Source organism: Odocoileus virginianus, chromosome 7 (genome assembly GCF_023699985.2).
Source record: "Odocoileus virginianus isolate 20LAN1187 ecotype Illinois chromosome 7, Ovbor_1.2, whole genome shotgun sequence".
In the NCBI taxonomy this organism is placed as follows: domain Eukaryota; kingdom Metazoa; phylum Chordata; class Mammalia; order Artiodactyla; family Cervidae; genus Odocoileus; species Odocoileus virginianus.
The window spans coordinates 83,528,033-83,545,908 of record NC_069680.1 but is presented as its reverse complement, the minus strand read 5'-3'; the positions used below and the strand labels follow the sequence as shown (position 1 = coordinate 83,545,908).

The 17,876-nt window shown below is 43.7% G+C and overlaps 1 pseudogene; it reads left to right on the top strand.

Annotated features, from left to right (window-relative positions):
- The window catches only part of LOC139035902 (protein TALPID3-like), a 67,900-nt pseudogene extending 51,605 nt beyond the window's left edge, over positions 1-16,295 (top strand).
- Positions 16,296-17,876: the final 1,581 nt, after the last annotated feature.

The following is a 17,876-nucleotide window of genomic DNA, read 5'->3' as shown; positions in this document are numbered from 1 at the left end:
GATGAGATGGTTGGATGGCATCACTGACTCGATGGACATGAGTTTGAGTAAGCTCCCGGAGTCTGTGATGGACAGGGAGGCCTGGGGTGCTGCGATTCATGGGGTCACAAAGAGTTGGACGTGACTGAGTGACTGACTGACTGAACTGAACTGAATCTCATGGAGAGAATCTACATTCAAGACAGCAGAGCTACGCCTCCCAGGGTGACAACATTGCCACCAGGGTCTTAGGGCAGCAGAGAAGATGACTCGGTTCCTTATGAGCTGGAACTGGTTTTGCATTTTTGCCTTTCTTTAATTTGGAAATATTTGGTGTCTAAAGCTAGATCTGAAGCCTCAGAAGAGGAAAAAAATGTCCCACCTCTGTTCTCTCACTCTCTGTGTGGTCGCTGAGCAGTCATCCACCTGCAGTTGAACTGTGAGTGCAAAGGCAGCCTGCTTCTGTGCCACGTAGGGGCGCTATGGAGAGACCTCAGGGGTGCTCAGAGGGCCAGCTAACAGGAAGAGGGCCGAAGCATTTCATAGGTAAACTTGAAGAGAGTTTACCTCTTCCAACAGGAACTCCTCACCATGCCCCAATAAAGGAGAAAAGTGCTGGAGTATATCTTTCAGACCCCAGGAGCACTCCTAGGGGGCACTGTTGTTCAGTTGCTCAGCCGTGTCCAACTCTTTGTGACCCCACGGACTGCAGCACGCCAGGATTCCCTGTCCTTCACCATCTCCCAGAGCTTGCTCATACTCATGTCCGCCGAGTCAGTGATGCCATCCAACCATCTCACCCTCTGTTGGCCCTTTTCCTTTCTCCCTCAATCTTTTTCAACATCAGGGTCTTTCCCAATGAGTCGGCTCTTCACATCAGGTAGCCAAAGTGTTCAAGCTTCAGCTTCAGCATCAGTCCTTCCAATGAATATTCAGGGTTGATTTCCTTTAGGATTGACTGGTTTGATTTCATTGCAGTTCATGGGACTCTCAAGAGTCTTCTCCAACACCACAGTTCAAAAGCATCAATTCTCTAGTCCTGTTTTCTTTATGGTCCAACTCTCCATACATGACTACTAGAAAAACTGTAGCCTTGACTATACGGACTTTTATTGTCAGTCATGTCTCAGCTTTTTAATTCACTGTATAGGTTTATCATAGCTTTTCTTCCAAGGAGCAGGAGGTGTTGAGAAAATATGGAAATCCACCATGTGACCATGATCACATCAACCAGGGAGCTGTGGGGCAGACACTGGGGAGACCTGGGTACAGAGGGACACCCTGCCCTGGCCAGAGGCCCACGGGCTCTAGCGCTCACTTTGTTGTGTTGGAGGGCACGTTGCCTGATCAGGGATCATCTCTCTCCTAGCAGGCAATAGGGACTCAAATATATGACTGTCCATAGTGGTTGCGTGTAAAACAGAAATGACAAGAAATCAGGGCTCACAAAATTCACATCAGACCAAACAGACTCTAAAACAAAGGACATAAAGAAAGATAAAGAAGGACACTGTGTAACAATGAAAGGATCAGTTAGAGACGAGGCTGTTATACTCATCAACAAATATGCCCCCACTATGGGTGTATGTGGATCCGTCGCTCAGTTGTGTCTGACTCTTTGTGGCTCCATGGACTGTAGTCTACCAGGGGATTACAATCTGCCCACAGAATCTTCCAGGCAAAACACTGGATAGGATGCCATTTCCTCCTCCAGGGGATCTTCCTGACTCTGAGGTTGAACCCCCATCTCCTGCAGTGGCAGGCAGATTCTTTCCCAGAAGTGCCATCTAGAAAACCCCATGCCCCCAAAATAGGAACACCCACATATATAAAACAAATACTCACAGACCTAAAGGGAGAAGTTGATAGGAATACAATAATAGTAGAAGACTATATATCCCACTGACATGAATGGACAGATCTTCTAAACAATCCATAAGACAACAGAGATCCTAAATGATACAATGGAACAATTAGACTTAATTGATATTTTCAGGACATCACATGCAAAACAAAAAACAGAATACACATTCCTTTCAAGTGAACATGAAACATTTTATAGGACCAACCACATAGTGGTTAGATGTGTGGTCAATCCCACTTGGCAATCATCTTCTTCCTCCAGTTAAGGCTCCTCTTCTGCTAATCATCACCCAAGTCTCCTGCATGTTATTACAGAGACTTGGTTGGAAATGCCTGAGTGGGGCAGGATTGTTGATAGTGTTGAATAAATGGGAGATGATGTCACTAGTATTAAGCAGAGCACCACTCTGAACCTCAAAAGTCTGTTTTAGCATCTGCTTTTTAACGTTTGTTTTTATGAACATCTTGATAAACACCTAAGTAATGATCCATGAGAAACAGATATCTATACATCACATGTGTGAATAGATATACATTTAACTTCACGGATTCTATAAACATTCTATGGATTCTTTGCCTTGGAATTTTTCTAATTATAAAAATGAGTTGTGGTGTTTCCTGTCTCAAAACTGTTGTCCTTGTTGATTGCTCATCATCTGATTCTTATCTCACTATATTGTGATTTTCTATCCACATTTCTAGGTCTTCCATGAGACTGAACTTCTTGGCAGCACTCTGTTACCCGTTTGGCATGCACAAGTCAGTGCTAAAGTTTCAATTGAATGAATGAATGGATGGACACCATGTTTGATATGACAGAGGTGGGGTCTTGGGCTTGCACTAAGGTTCTCAGTTGAGCCAGGATGGATTTTGGTCTTAATCATTTTTCACACAAGGGAATTCGTACCCTCCTAAGCTGTGTTCATAGTCACAAAACTTCTGTCTCCATCCTCAGAAATGCCTAATATATATAGCTTTCTATTTATATTCTGAACAATCAATGTAAATTCTCAAATTCTCTCATTTTAAAAGGACAGGGACAGACCTAGTGCTGTTTTGCAGAATGAGATGAAAAGACCAAAACAAAGCTGTTTCCTCTTCTCCTTGTGCCTTCAGCTCTGGGCGGAATGCAATGCCACCCAGCTGGGTCCCAAACTTAGGGCTTCCCCTGCTGGGAGCAAGAGTGCAGACTCTACTGGAAATTCGTCTGAGGAGTCTTTAGGCTCACATACAGGCTTCAGAGAATTCTACACACATGCTAAAATTATTTGCGGTTAGGTCTCCAGACTGACACATGAATAAACAGGGCTGCTTCTCACTGACGCACGAGAACTCGTTAGAGAGTATTAATAGAAGGCCAAGTATGTAAAGCATGAAGCTTCCCCGGTGGCTCAGTGCTAAAGAATCCACCTGCAATGCAGGAGCCACAGGAGACATGGGTTCAATCCCTGGGCTGGGAATCTCCCCGGGAGAAGGGCATAACAACCTACTCCAGTGTTCTTGCTGGGAGAATTCCACAGAGCCTGGTGGGCTACCATCCATATAGTCACAAAGAGTTGGACATGGCTGAAATGACTTAGCATGCATGCAAGCATGTAAATGATGAACCCCTTGATCTGGGAAATCAGAGGCTAGTGAATCCTAGGAGCCATGCCAAAGATAAAGAGCTGAGAGGAGGTGCAAATTCCTTGGTCTCTGTGGAGCAGGAGGTGAGAGTCAGGGAGTGCTGGCTGGGTCACAAGTGACTAAAGAGAAGGCGTATCTCGGTTTGTGATGTGATATGACTTTTTCCAATGTCATATAACCCAACAGCCCAGGGAATCAGTAGGACAACAGACAAGGAAAGGAGAAAAGATGAGGAAAACTTATAGTTGAGATACACATTGCCTTGAAGAGATTGCATACCATTTGAGCAAAATCTACTTTCAGTTAAATTAGTCCCTCCTTTCCCACCCACTCACGGGAAGTTTCCAAACATGACCCAGCACTGGTGTTCAGGCTTGCTTTTAGCCTGAGCAAAGAAAGAAGACATTCTTCAAGTAAGTTCTTTAAATTTAGAAGACGTTCTGACCTAGATTCTTAACTCCCAAAAGAAAAGAAAGAAGCAAAATCTCAAAGGGGCCTGGAAAGCATATTGGAGATCAGAGAATTATTTCCCTGCGCAGAAGAACCGTTTTCACAGACAGAGGGTAGGCCCTGCAGAACCTCGGATGTAGGGAGGGAATGGAGCAGGCACCCAAGACAGCCCCATCCTTCTTGGGATACGTTGGGGTGACCAACGCCATCATTGGAGCATGACAGCCCCATCTCCCTTTTGTCTTTACAGTTTGTAAAACACTTGTGCACAGCTCCTTTCATGCCCTCCTCACATGGTGGGGAGGTGAACCAGCAGTTCACCATAATCCCACAGTGAGCGGTTCCCCCATCGCTCAGAGCACTGACCAGGTTGCATTCTGGCTACTTTTCCTAAAGCACTCATGTGGGGTTGGCGCATGTTGACGCTTGGCTGGAGAACTCGGGAATACCTAACGTGGCTCCACCAAGCACCCTTCCTCCCTCCTGATCCCCGGCTTTTTAGCTGAGCTCCTGGAGCTCCAGGACATGGATGAACCTGCAGCATGGAGAGGGACCTCTTCTACTCCCTAGACATAAGCCTAGTGTTCAACTCCAAGCAAAAAGCCCATTGACTGGTGAAGAAGACAAAAGAGAGTAAGAGACTCCACGCTAGCAGGGCGGGCTCTGCCTTTCTCTCTCCAGCTCCTTCTCACTCAGCCAGGCAGAATGAGTTTGGAGCAGGAAGGATCAGAGGGCAGCCCATAAGGGACTTTCTAAAACTCGGGGGCCCTACCCACTGGAAAAGAAGGCCCAGTCGGTGTCCTGGAAATGGGCTCCCTGGGACTAGAACTGGGGAGAGGGGGATGGGAAATTTGTACACTAACCCAGAAGGGTGCCAAGGGCAGTCTTAAGCATCTCTATAGCCCCGTCCCTGTTTGACCACTGTGTGACACGTATTACCCTCAGGAGAGATTTCTCCTCTCTAAAAGAACGTGGGGCTCTGATCTCATGGCTAGTGAGGGATGGTGCTAGAGCCTGGGCTCAGGTTTTCTAATTGGGTGTGATTTTCATTACATGATGCAGTTATGCCACAGGATATCTTTCTCGGGCAAGTAGAAATGTGCCAGCTGAGTTCAGGAGTACCGTGAGTCTTTTGAATTTGAATGCACATTTTGTGTGTGTGCATATTCTGGGGAGAGGCTCCCTGGGTCTCAAATGAGTCTCCTTTCCTCTCTTCTGAATGGATAGAATGCCCAAGACCTCCTTGTGCTCACATCTTCACCTTTGGAAGGTGTCTAACCTGTACTTTCAAATCAGAATTGACTCACTTAGGAATGCATCTTCTCTAACTTGAAAAAAAGAAAAGAAAATCACTTTTCAGCCCTAAAATATATCTGTCAAGTGAGAATGACAGGGAATGTCATGAAGACTGTTGAAAGACAGATGCTCCCATACACTAATCCCCACCAGTAACTATACTACCTTGGAGGATCACTAAAATAGTCACTTTAAAAGGCTCATTACCTCATAGAATCTGAGCTGGGAAACAAATAAAAAGAACTAGTAATATTAGAATTATGCTCCAAATGTTTTTTTTTTTTTTTTCCCCCAGTTGTTTCTGGTGATGGCTAGGGGAGAATTTGGAGATACAGGAGGAAGGGAAGAAAACCTTCAGTGATTAAGTGAATTTTTCATATTTCTTACTTAAAGTGAGTACTAGTCAGGATAGGGTTGATTGTGCTGCTGTAATGAATAACCCCCAAATTGCAAGGGTTTAAAACCATTAAAGTGTATTTCTGCTTATGCTGCAGTTACCACTGAGTAGAAGGGGTCTTTGATCTTCAGAAGTGCCAAAGGACCCAGGCCAGTGAGGGTTTCATCATTTTCTGACAACGCCAGCTTCACACAGACTTTCAGAGTTGACTGGAGCAAGGTCATTTCTGCTTGCATTCCTTTCAGCTACAGCAAGTCACATGGCCAAACTCAGCATCAAGAGAGGCAGGGATACCCTGGGTGGTATTTAATCCCCAAATCCTGTCTGCATCCAAAGGATGTCTGCATCCTTTTCTACCCTGAGATGAGCTCCCAATAGTCATGTGGCATAGAAAGAAACAAAACCAAGGGTTTCTGCACTTCATCTAAATAAACTTTTAAAAAATCTGACCTGAAGCTGAACAACCATATTTACACTACAGAGTTAAAATGTCCTCTACAAAAGACACATGTCTAAAATCTATGGAAAGGATATGCTTGTTTGAGAAAGAATTTATTTATTTATGTATCTGAGTATAGTTGATTTAAAATGTCATGTTAGTTTCAGGTGAATCACAGTATACTGATTCAGACAGATATAGGTACAGATATAGACACAGATATAAATATAGATATCGATATAGACATAGATATAGATAGGCTTCCCAGGTGGAGAAGTGGTAAAGAAGGCGCCTGCCAATACAGGAGACATAAGAGACATGGATTTGATCCTTGTATCAGGAAGATCCCTTGGAGGAAGGCGTGGCAACTCACTCCAGTATTCTTGCCTGGAGAATCCCATGGACAGAGGAGCCTGGAGGGCTGCAGTCCATGGGGTTGAAAAGAGTCAACATGCCTGAAATGACTGAGCATGCACACACATAGATACAGATCATCTTTTTCAGATTCTTTTCCCTTTTAGGTTTTATTACAAAGTGCTGAGTAGAGTTCCCTGTGCTATAAGGAGAGCCTTGTTAGTTATCTAGTTTATATATAGTAGTATATATATGTGAATCCCAAACTCCTAATTTATTCCTCCCCCTTTCCCATTTGGTAACCATAAGTTTATTTTCTATGTCTGTGAGTCTATTTCTGTTTTGTAAGTAAGTTCATTTGTATCACTGTTTTATATTCCACATATAAGTGATGTCACTTGGTATTTGTCTTTCTCTGACTTACTTGACTTAGTACGATAATCTCTAGGTCTATCCGTGAGTCTGGAAAGGGCGCTATTTCGTTTGGGAAGAATTTATTAACCAGTGTCTCCAGCTACTTGGTGACAAACACATTTGAAATATTCAGGCTCTAGTTGTCTCTAAAATGGGTGGCCGCAGGATTCACAGTGCAGTGTTTCTGGAGAGGTGTGTTGTCGTAAAAGAATTGCATTATGTTTAAATGTAGTTACTCTGGCAGGTACGTTCACACACATTGGTCACTTTCAGGCCATCCACAAAGCCCCACGTGCTGTGCTGTTTTGGGTAGTGGGCAATAATTGAAAATGATATGGAGAAAATTATCATGGACTCTTCTCAAGGGTGACAGTCAAACTTGTGAAGCATTCCACATTTTGAGGAGAAGAGGAATAAAGCTCTGTGAATGGATGATGCTGGCGGCTGTCACCAGTGTGAATTATACTTAACGCCACTGAGCTGTATACTTAGTGGTGAAAATGGTAAATTTTGTGTGATACGTATTTTACCACAATAAAAGTATCATGTTAAACGGATAATATTTTGGATATACTCAATTAAATAAAATGTATTGCTATCATTACAAAAAAAGTCAGGGCGCTGGTTGAAACATGGCTGGAGCAGACATCTATCTTGCAGTCATAGGCTGTTCTAGAGAAAGGCGGATGCTGACTGCCCAATAACTGTAACGCTTTATTTGAGTAACGGTTGGTGTCATTGGGCCCAATCATTGCAGATGTAGTAACTCGCTCACCCCTTACAACAACACTGATGGAGTTATTAGTCTCTCCACTCGACAGATGAAGAAAAACAGAGCCTTAAAGAGGTTGACTGGCCCAAGGTCATTTGGCTGATAAGAGATATTGTTGTTGTTTAGTCACTAAGTCGTGTCCAACTCTTTACAATCCTGTGGAAGGACTGTAAAGTCTCCTCTGTTCATGGAATTCTCCAGGCAAGAATACTAGAGTGGGTAGCCATTTCCTTCTCCAGGGATCTTCCTGACCCAGGGATCAAACCCAAGTCTCCTGCATTGCCAGGTGGATTCTTTACCACTGAGCCCCCAGGGAAGACCAATAAGAAATGGGTCAGGATCAAAGCCAGGCAGACTAGCCCCCAAGCGACCAGACAGGGAAACCAGATGCTGGGGGAGAGGGGGTACCAATGTAGGGGCAGAACTGGCCAGAAACCTAACTGACTAATTGCCAGCAAAGACCCAACAGGAGGGAAGGTATGGATCAAGTCAAATCTGGCCCCAGAGAGAGAAGAATGAAGAGTTAGGGAATCTCAGGCTAGGACTTCACACTTCCAAAAGCAAGGGTCAAACTGAACTTCTTTGGCTGGCTTCGTGGCTCTCATTTTCTGGTCCCTAATGAAAGACATCCTGTTGGGATCCTACCAGGCCATGTGTGCTCATTCTGGTGTCTTCCACGGCTTCTGATGTTTTGACATGACACACAGCAAAGTCGATATGCACTAAAATCATCCTATTAGTATATAGGCTGTTCTTTAAGAGGCCAAATGAAATCAGAGCTAAATAGTATCAACTGTCTGCTTAGCACATGCATATAACTGTATAATCTCACAAGAGGCGCAGACAGAGAAAGAAACAAAGAAACATCAATTTAAAGGAGTCTTGTTTGACCATCCATGGTGACCAATAGCTTCTTGGGTGTAAACACTCATGTTGCTGGGTTCAAGTCTCCCAAACAGTCAGCAGGCAGAAGGTCTTTCTGTTTAATAGTAGTCCTAGGTCTGTCAGGTTGGCTGCCAACCCTAATATATAAGTTCTTTTCTCTGAAGTTTGTACAGTTGTCTTCATTCTCTGAAGACCTGGGCTGGCTCATGGCTGCACGTGGGTCAACCTCTCAATGACTCAGCATTGCTCCAGTCACAAGACAGACCAACTCCTCCCTGAATCTGCTAGAGGAAAACGATGCCATTCTTTGAGAGTTTGTCCCTTTTGGTTCCTGCTGAGACCACGTGACCTAGTGCACTGCGTGAAGCATCCTACCTTCAAGAAGCTCGCTCCTGCCACAACCTGGTTGGGCTTAAAGGGTGTTGTGCTAAGTGAAATAAGTCAGACAGAAAAAGACAAGTACTGCATGATCTCACGTGTAGGTGAAGGCTAAAAAAGCTGAACATGGGAAGGACAAATTGGTGGTTTGGGACTGACATGTAGGCACTATTGTATTTAAAACAGATTAGCAACAAGGACGTTCTGTATAGCACAGGGAACTCTGCTTATATTATGTGATGACTTATACGGGAAAAGAATTTGAAAAAGAATGGACACGTGTGTATGTATAACTGAATCACTTTGCTGCCCACCTGAAGCTAACACAACATTGTTAATCAACTATACTCCAACAGCAAATAAAAAATAAAGTAAATACAAGTAGAGAAATAGAGGGATATGTAGATGAAGAGAGAGAAAGGTTTTGGATTTGGGTTTCTTTGAAAGAAATGGAGAGATACAGTAAACACGTGTGTGTGTGTGCGTGTACACACATGCGTGTGGTGTGTGCATGTGTGGTAAGTGCAATATGTATTCTGGATTGAGTTCATTAGTTTAAAAGGACATTAGTGGAAAAATTAGTGCAGTCTAAGTAGTTTGTAGTTCAATAAATAGCACTGCACCAATGTTGATTTCTTGCTTTTGATATATATATCTTGCTTACAAAAGATATTAAACTTGGGGGAATCTGGGTGAAGGATATAAGGAAGTCTGTGCTCTTCCTAACTTTCTTGTAAATTTCTCCAAAATAAAATATCTATAATAAAAAAAAAAGTTGAACTCAGAGGAATAGGCAGTAGGATAGGAGTTGCCAAGGTCTTTGGGGTAGGGGTGGGGGAAATGAGGCAATGTACATCTTCTAGCTAGAGATGAATAAATTCTAGGGGCTTAATGGGCAGCATGATGACTAAAATTAGCTGTATTACATACTTTAAACCTGTTAAGAGAATAGATCTTAAATGTCATCAGCACACACACACACACACAATGATAAGTACGTGAAGGAATGAAGGTGTTAACATTGTTTTAGTGATCATTTCACAATAAACATGTGTATCAGCTCACCACACTGTACACCTTAAATGTACATATGCATATCTCAAAAATAACTCAATTACTCTGGGGGGAAAAACCAAAGAACTCACTCTACTTTAGTAGAGTAGTTGTCTTTGGTAGTTGACTACTATGAAATCAAGAGGAATTGTCAAAGCTCTTGGTGTTTGTTTTTCTCTTTTCCTCACTTCACAATGCTTGCACCTGGATTTTGTCTGGTGAACTTGAAAAGTCTCATTTTCCTTCTTGTGTAAAATGTGCATTGTGTATCGTCTTCCATTGGTAAGAGACACAGAAGATGGCTGGGCTTGGGTGAGCTGGGGCTGTGGACTTACCCACAGCCACAAGGGGACCCCAACAGTGGGATAGAAAATCAGGAATAACTGAACAGTCAGCTCTGGTGGAAACTTTACTATGTAAGGGATGCTAAGCAGTTTCAAACATGTTTCTCTCAAAGACAATTCAATGTGGTACACACAACTATTAAATTGGCAAAAGGTTAATCTTATCACCAATAAGATGCTTTACATGATAAAAGGGTCCCTTTAAATGATGTCAAACACCATGTTAAAAAAATATTTCATTAAAGTATAGTTTGATCTACGATGTGTGTTCATTTCTGCTGTACAACAAAGTGACTCAGTTATACATATATATTACATTCTTTTTCATATTCTTTTCCATTATGGTTTATCACAGGATATTGAATATAGTTCCCTGTGCTATACAGTAGGACCTTGTTGTTTATCCATTCTTTATATAATAGTTTGCATCTGATAACCTCCAATTCCCAATGCATCCTTCCCCAGCCTCTCTTCCCTGCTGGCAACCAAAATCTGTTCTCTTCTATCTGTGGGTCATCCCTTTCCTTTCACCCAAAAATATTGGAACCAGCGATTTCTACTGAAATAAAAGTGTCCACAAGCCTTAAACCATCACCATAGCCACCAATTACTTGTGCAGCCCTCTGATATGTTGCAACACTGATGTTGAGTGAGAACTCTTTTTCTGGAAAAAAAAGCAATTGAAGCTCAAGGATGCTTTATGACTTGCGGAGCTAGAAAGGAAACTAGACTTACTGACTCCAACCTGAGTGTCTTGTCTCCGAGCCCCACGGATTTTACACAGACACGGGGACCAGCAACACGTCTGTTTCAAGAAGCTCAGACTCTGAAAAGTGCCTTCCTTTTACATACGGAGGTGTATAGCTTCCATGACATTCTCTGCATTCATCTCACCATCTCTCCTTCCTCCCCTCTGCCTGTGTCCTTAACTCTGTTCTCTGTGTCTGCATTTCCATCGCTGCCTTGCAAATAGGCTCGTCAGTACCATCTTTCTTGGTTCCATATATATGTGTTAACACACAGTATGTAAAATAGGCAGCCAATGGGAATTTGCTGTATGGCTCCAAGGAACTCAAAGCAGGGCTCTGTCACAACCTAGAGGTGTGAGGAGGGGTGGGAGGTGGAGGGAGAGTGAAGAGGGAGCGTGCATATGCACACCCATGACTAACTCCTGTTGATATGCGGCCAAAATGAAACCAATATTGTAAAGCAATTATCCTTCTGCCGCTGCTGCTGCTAAGTCGCTTCAGTCGTGTCCGACTCTGTGTGACCCCATAGACAGCAGCCCACCAGGCTCCCCCGTCCCTGGGATTCTCCAGGCAAGAACACTGAAGTGGGTTGCCATTTCCTTCTCCAATGTGTGAAAGTGGAAAATGAAAGTGACGTTGCTCAGTCGTGTCCGACTCCCATGGACTACAACCTACCAGGTTGTAGTCCTACAACCCCATGGACTACAGCCTACCAGGCTCCTCCATCCATGGGATTTTCCAGGCAAGAGTACTGGAGTGGGGTGCCTTTGCCTTCTCTGAATTATCCTTCAATTAAAATTAAATAAAAATTTTTAAGAAGTCACTTCCTTTTCTTGTACTTCAGTTTTCTTTTCCTCAGTTCCAGCCAGACCAAGCTACCTTATTTTCTCCTGAATATGTTACCCAATTCCTGTGTTTGCAACTTTATTCATCGCCTTCCCTGGCCCCAAAGCCCCTGTTCACTCTTTTCCTTTGGCCTCAAAGCTTCCTCAAGGAAGGTCTTCCTGCCGCCCTTTCTTCTCTCTTTCCCCATGCCTGGGGATCTCTCACATCCTGCCCCTATCACCTGCCATCTCTCCCACTCACCCAGGGCTTCAAAAACATCTCTAATGTCCTTAGAGGTCTTTCCATTACGATATACTGGGTTGGCCAAAAAGTTTGTTCGGATTTTTCCATATGATGTTATGGTAAAACTTGAATAAACTTTTTGGCCAACTGTATATATACCACTTACAAGCAGGGATTGTGCCTTCTATCATCAACTAATTATATTTATATTACTAATTACTTATTTATTGAATAACTTATCACCCCCAATAGACAAAAGATTTGTGGTAGCTCACAAAAATGAATACAGTTGAAGAGGATAAGATGAACAGTTGAAGCAGTTGGAGTGAAAGAGGGAACAAGAAAAGCAGAGGAATTTTCTCTTCCCTCACACGCCCAATAGGGTCTCACCGGCGACACTCATGGAGACTGCTGTTGATAAGAATTCATGGAGGACAAGATCTTATGAAGTTATGTTTCATGCCATCTGTAGGTCACTTTATAATTTTAAAGGTATTTTTATATAGTGGGGCTTCCCTGATGGCTCAGATGGTAACAAATCTGCCCGCAATGCAGGAGACCTGTATCTGATCCCTGATAGGGAAGATCCCCTGGAGAAGGGAATGGCTTACTCACTCCAGTATTCTTGGCTGGAGAATTCTATGGACAGAGGAGCCTGGAGGGCTAGAGTCCATGAGATGTCAAAGATACTAACACACAAACACACACATTCTCAAATAGTACATCACTGGAACAAAGGTCCTTCTAGGCAAGGCTATGGTTTTTCCAGTGGTCATGTATAGATGTGAGAGTTGGACTATAAAGAAAGCTGAGCACCAAAGAATTGATGCTTTTGAACTGTGGTGTTGTAGGAGACTCTTGAGAGTCCCTTGGACTACTAGGAGACCCAACAAGTCCATCCTAAAGGAAATCAGTCCTGAATATTCATTGGAAGGACTGATGCTAGAGGTGAAACTCCAATACTTTGGCCCCCTGGTGTGGAGAACTGACTCATTGGAAAAGACCCTCATGCTGGGAACGATTGAAGGTAGGAGGAGAAGGGGATGACTGAGGATGAGATGGCTGGATGGCATCACTGACTCAGTGGACATGAGTTTAAGTAAACTCCGGGAGTTGGTGATGGACAGGGAGGCCTGGCATGCTGCAGTCCATAGGGTCGCAAAGAGTCGGACATGACTGAGCAACTGAACTGAACTGAACTGGAGCTAATGTATTCTCATAAACATATTTTTTATCTTTATAGACAAGGAAATCAAGACTCAGAGATGTGAGCTGACATGGCCAGGTGCACTGGCTGGCAAGCTGCAAGCTGGCACTTAAAATCCAGTTTTCCTCATGCAGTGTCCCGCCTCCTGTAAGAGCAAAGTTTATATGAAAAGAAAGAGACATGGAAAGTGAGAACATTCTTGGAAACTGAAGTGGGGATACCAACAAGCCAAGGAAAGAAAAAAAAAAAGCAGCTTTGGGTGAGGAACTAATACAGCAATCTCAAGCCTTTCCAAAATCAAATGTCTGCAAAAGAAATGCAATGACCCCTACAGGGGAGAGAACAGAGTATCAGAACTATCTTGAGGGGCTGCTGATGGTACCTGGGGGGTGCTGGAAAGCACGGCAGCTTAGGGCCATCACAGATTCAGTACACTGATGATCAGAAGCCTGTAGTCAGTTGGCATGGTCAGCACTTGCCCTCAATCAGACTGTGATTTGACAGCTCTGGAGCGTTAAAAAGCAATGAAAAGCCTGTTGACCATCAAATGCCTCACACGTCTGCTCTGAACGATGAAAGTTGGAAGCAGAAAAGGTGAGCTGGATCAATGATCCATCTGCACGTTGTCCTATTGAAAGAATTATTGGTAGCACCATGAAAAAGAAAAGTTTCCATTGCCATTTAAAAGGAAATATAAAAATATATTATACATATTTAAAAATACATGAAAGGCAATATAATTGCCAATATTCAAGACAGAGTTTTCAGTTTGATTGAAACTTTTATCCTTCTCTGGGCATTGTCTCTCCCAGAGCCCTATCTGGTGAACCAGTCCAGGCACACAGAGTTTCCTTGGGGGCTTTCACTCCGGGTACCCTGCGAATGCTGTGTATGTAGCTGGTGGTGTGATGCACTCAGCATCCCGTGTTCTGTCTGCTGGCAGAGAAACATACCCCAGTGACTTCTACGAGACAGCGGCCCGCATTCTGAAACACAGCTCCTCAAAAAGTCCAGCATCTTGAGCAGAACAACCATTTTTTAATAGTCAAAGTGTATTTGAAATTAGAGCAATAACAGAATTTACAGTAAGTCCCCTGCATACGAAGCTTCAAGTTGTGAACTCTCAAAAATGCAGACGTGCATTCTATCAAGATCAGGTGTGAGTGACATTGCAGCTGGCCCGCCGTCTCCTATCGCTGACTCTACCATCTTCCGCCTCTTCTCCCTCCTTCAGCCAGCAACTCTTCTTGCCTGTTCACCCAGTCCCAGCCCCTATATGCCAGCGGTTGTACTGTGCTTTTCAAGGTACTGTATTGTAAGATTAAAAACATTTCCTTTACTTTTTGTGTTTGCTTTTTATGTATTATTTGAGTGAAAAGTATTATAAACCTATTACAGTACAGTACTATAAAGCTGATTGTGTTAGTTGGATGCCTTGGCTAACTTCATTGGACTTATGAACAAATTGGACTTATGAACATGCTCTTGGAAAAGAACTCATTCAGATATAGGTCACTCTACCGTATTTGTATTTAGAGTGGTAAAGCAATTAGAATAGTAATTCTGTCTGACTCTTTGCTCCCCTGTGGATGCTAGCTTGCCAGGCTCCTCTGTCCATGGGATTCACTAGGCAAGAATACTGGAATGGGTTGCCATGCCATCCTCCAGGGGATCTTCCTGACTTAGGGATCGAACCTATCTTCTGCACTGGCAGGTGGGTTCTTGACCACTGAGCCACCGGGGAAGCCCGCCGAGCCGGGTACTGTGGTGTATACCAAGTAAGTCTAGTGGCAGAGAAAGCAGTGGGTCCTGCCCTTGAGGGGACTAGAGTTCAAGTGATTAGAGACAGTCACTTGTCCTAGTCTACGTCCTCTTTTAGATTTGGGCCAGGTAATGTCTCACACCTGTCAACTGCATCTAACTTAGGTTCCGGTTAAGGCCTCAGGCTGTGTCCTTCTTGACTACCCCCCCCCCCCACCTCCTGCCATGGGAAGGATGCGATAACCAAAGTCAAACAAAAGAAAAAGCATAGACCACAGAACACTGGAAACCACATTGGGAGGTACGAGCTATAAGGGTCTAGTCATTCTGAGAACCAAGGATAATGCAGATAGAAATCAGGGGAAGGTGGCTTGAAGAAGGAGGAAAGAGACAGAGAGGCCTGAGCAAAAATTCCAGTCCCTTTCCTTATGTAAGTGTGACCCTGGAAACATCAATTGACCTTTTATGACTCAATCTCTTCATTAAACACAAAGCAAGGTTTGTTGGCAGCTTTTGAAGACATGGCAGAGGGTTTCACAAATTTAGAAAGCGTTACAAGACAGGAAATTAAAACCAATCTGGGGATTTGCTCCTTGCGACAACTCTGCACTGGGGAAGCATTTATTTTTAGACTTTCTAAACCTTTGCAATTTATTTCAGAGCATTCAGGGCAAGAGTATGGATTTTCCCTTTGGGATGAAATGAGTTCCAAAGCATGAGTCATCACTTGACCTGTGTGACCTGCGTCATCTGATCATTCAGTTCAAGTTCCACAGGGCATTTCCTGGCTTCCTGGACAAATTCACAGTTGGGGGAGTGAGAGAAACATTAGGGACCTCTTCCAGGAAGACTGTTGAATAACTGCAACCAGGTGCATCCCGGGGCAACGGCGGTGCTGGGAGACGCAGCTGCACCCTGCATTAGTGCATCAGTTCCACAGTGAGGATGGGAGCTCCCAGATCAGGGCATCAGATGGGGGGAGAAAGGGGTGGAGGAAGAAGCAAGCAGAAAGTCCTGGAAGCCAAACAAGGACACCAAGAAACTGAGAGATGATTTCCCTTCCCTCAGGCCATCATCAGTGGTCACTCTGGGCTCTTCCTGGAGCTTTTGCATCCTAGTCCAACTATGTGCCTGATTTCCGAGGCTCTGGTATTAAAGTTGAATCTGATGGTCCAGCCTGACCTCACATCCGGGGCCCACTCAGCTGCTCCACTGGAGGAGCCCATGAAACTGGACTTTGTTACTCGATCAGGCCTTTAAATGTCATAAAATGATGGTTCAAATAAGGTTAACAGCATGCTCTGCATGCGTGCTAAGTCACTTCAGTTGTGTCTGACTCTTCGTGGCCCCATGGACTATAGCTCGCCAGGCCCCTGTGTCTGTGGGATTCTCCAGGCAAGAACACTGGAGTGGGTTGCCACGCTTTCCTCCAGGGGATCTTCCTGACCCAGGGATCGAATCTGTGTCTCTTTTATCTCCTGCATTCCAGGCGGATTCTTTACCTGTAACCCTACACTACCCTTCAAAGTGACTTAGTCCCTATCAGTATAGTACGAATTATATATTGACTCCAATGACCACGTATTTTTGTTCTGAGATTCTCTACACCACAGAGAAAAGCTGAAGTGCTACAACAGAAAAACGAAACAAAAACAATAACCAAAGCCCTTCCCCAATGCCGCTTTTTTTTCCTTACTATCATGACTGCTTGGTTTGTAGCAATTGACAAGTTCATTGTTTCTGTTAATTCATTCCTGACTTTGGGTAAACTGGTGGCCTCTGTGGCTGTGACTTTCAAAAGCTCTGTAATTCCAGTTTCCCTTAGGAGATGTGGGTGTATACCTGTTATTCGCTCAGTCGTGTCTGACTCCCTGCGATCCTGTAGCCTGCCAGGCTCCCTTCTCTGTCCATGGGATTCTCCAGGCAAGAACACTAGAGTGGGTGGCCACTGCCTTCTCCAGGGGATCTTCCCAACTCAGGGATCAAATCTGGGTTGCCCACATTACAGGTAGATTCTTTACCGTCTGAGCCACCAGGAAAGAGTGCTATTTAGATTTTTTAAGTTAGCTGCATTTCTTTCTTGAAGTTGCTGTGTACTTGCTTGTATCATTGTTGCTGAATAAAGTCTTTAGCTAAGTAGTTGTCAGGTGCCACTTTCTAATCTACGTTAGAAATGCCCTGGTATTTTGACCAAATCTTTCCTTCCTGGAGCCACATTCTGTGACCCTTCTCTGAGTCACCCTGTTAGCCTGGCTTTTTCTCTCGCTCCCAAACCAAGATACTTCTTGGTCAAACAAATGTTTCCCCAAGTTCTCAAGGCTTTCCAACACTACTTCTTCCCCAGCCCCACAAATGTGGTTACATTTGTTTTTCCCTTTTAAAGATTCTCATCTTGATTACCATTTTTAATCTTCAGATGTTGTGATTTTAAAGCCACAATTTTAAGTCTTCTCTGCTTTGCCGAAAGCCACATTTAACTTATCTTTTTACTTAAGTAAAAAACAGTGAAAAAATTTTTTTCCAAATACAACTCAAATATTAAACAAAATCCAGACTAAAATATCTGTGACAACAACAATATGAAAGTAATATCAAAGTGGGCAAGCTCCCATTTACAGCCTATTTAAACTGGAGGATAATTACTTTTACAATATTGTATTGGTCTTTGCCATACATTAGCATGAATCAGCCGTGGGTACACATGTGTCCCCCATCCTGAACCCCCCTCCCACTCCCTCCCCACCCCATCCCTCTGGGTTGTCCCAGAGCACGGGATTTGAGTGTCCTGCTTCATTCATTGAACTTGCCCTGGCCTTCTATTCTACATATAATAATATACAT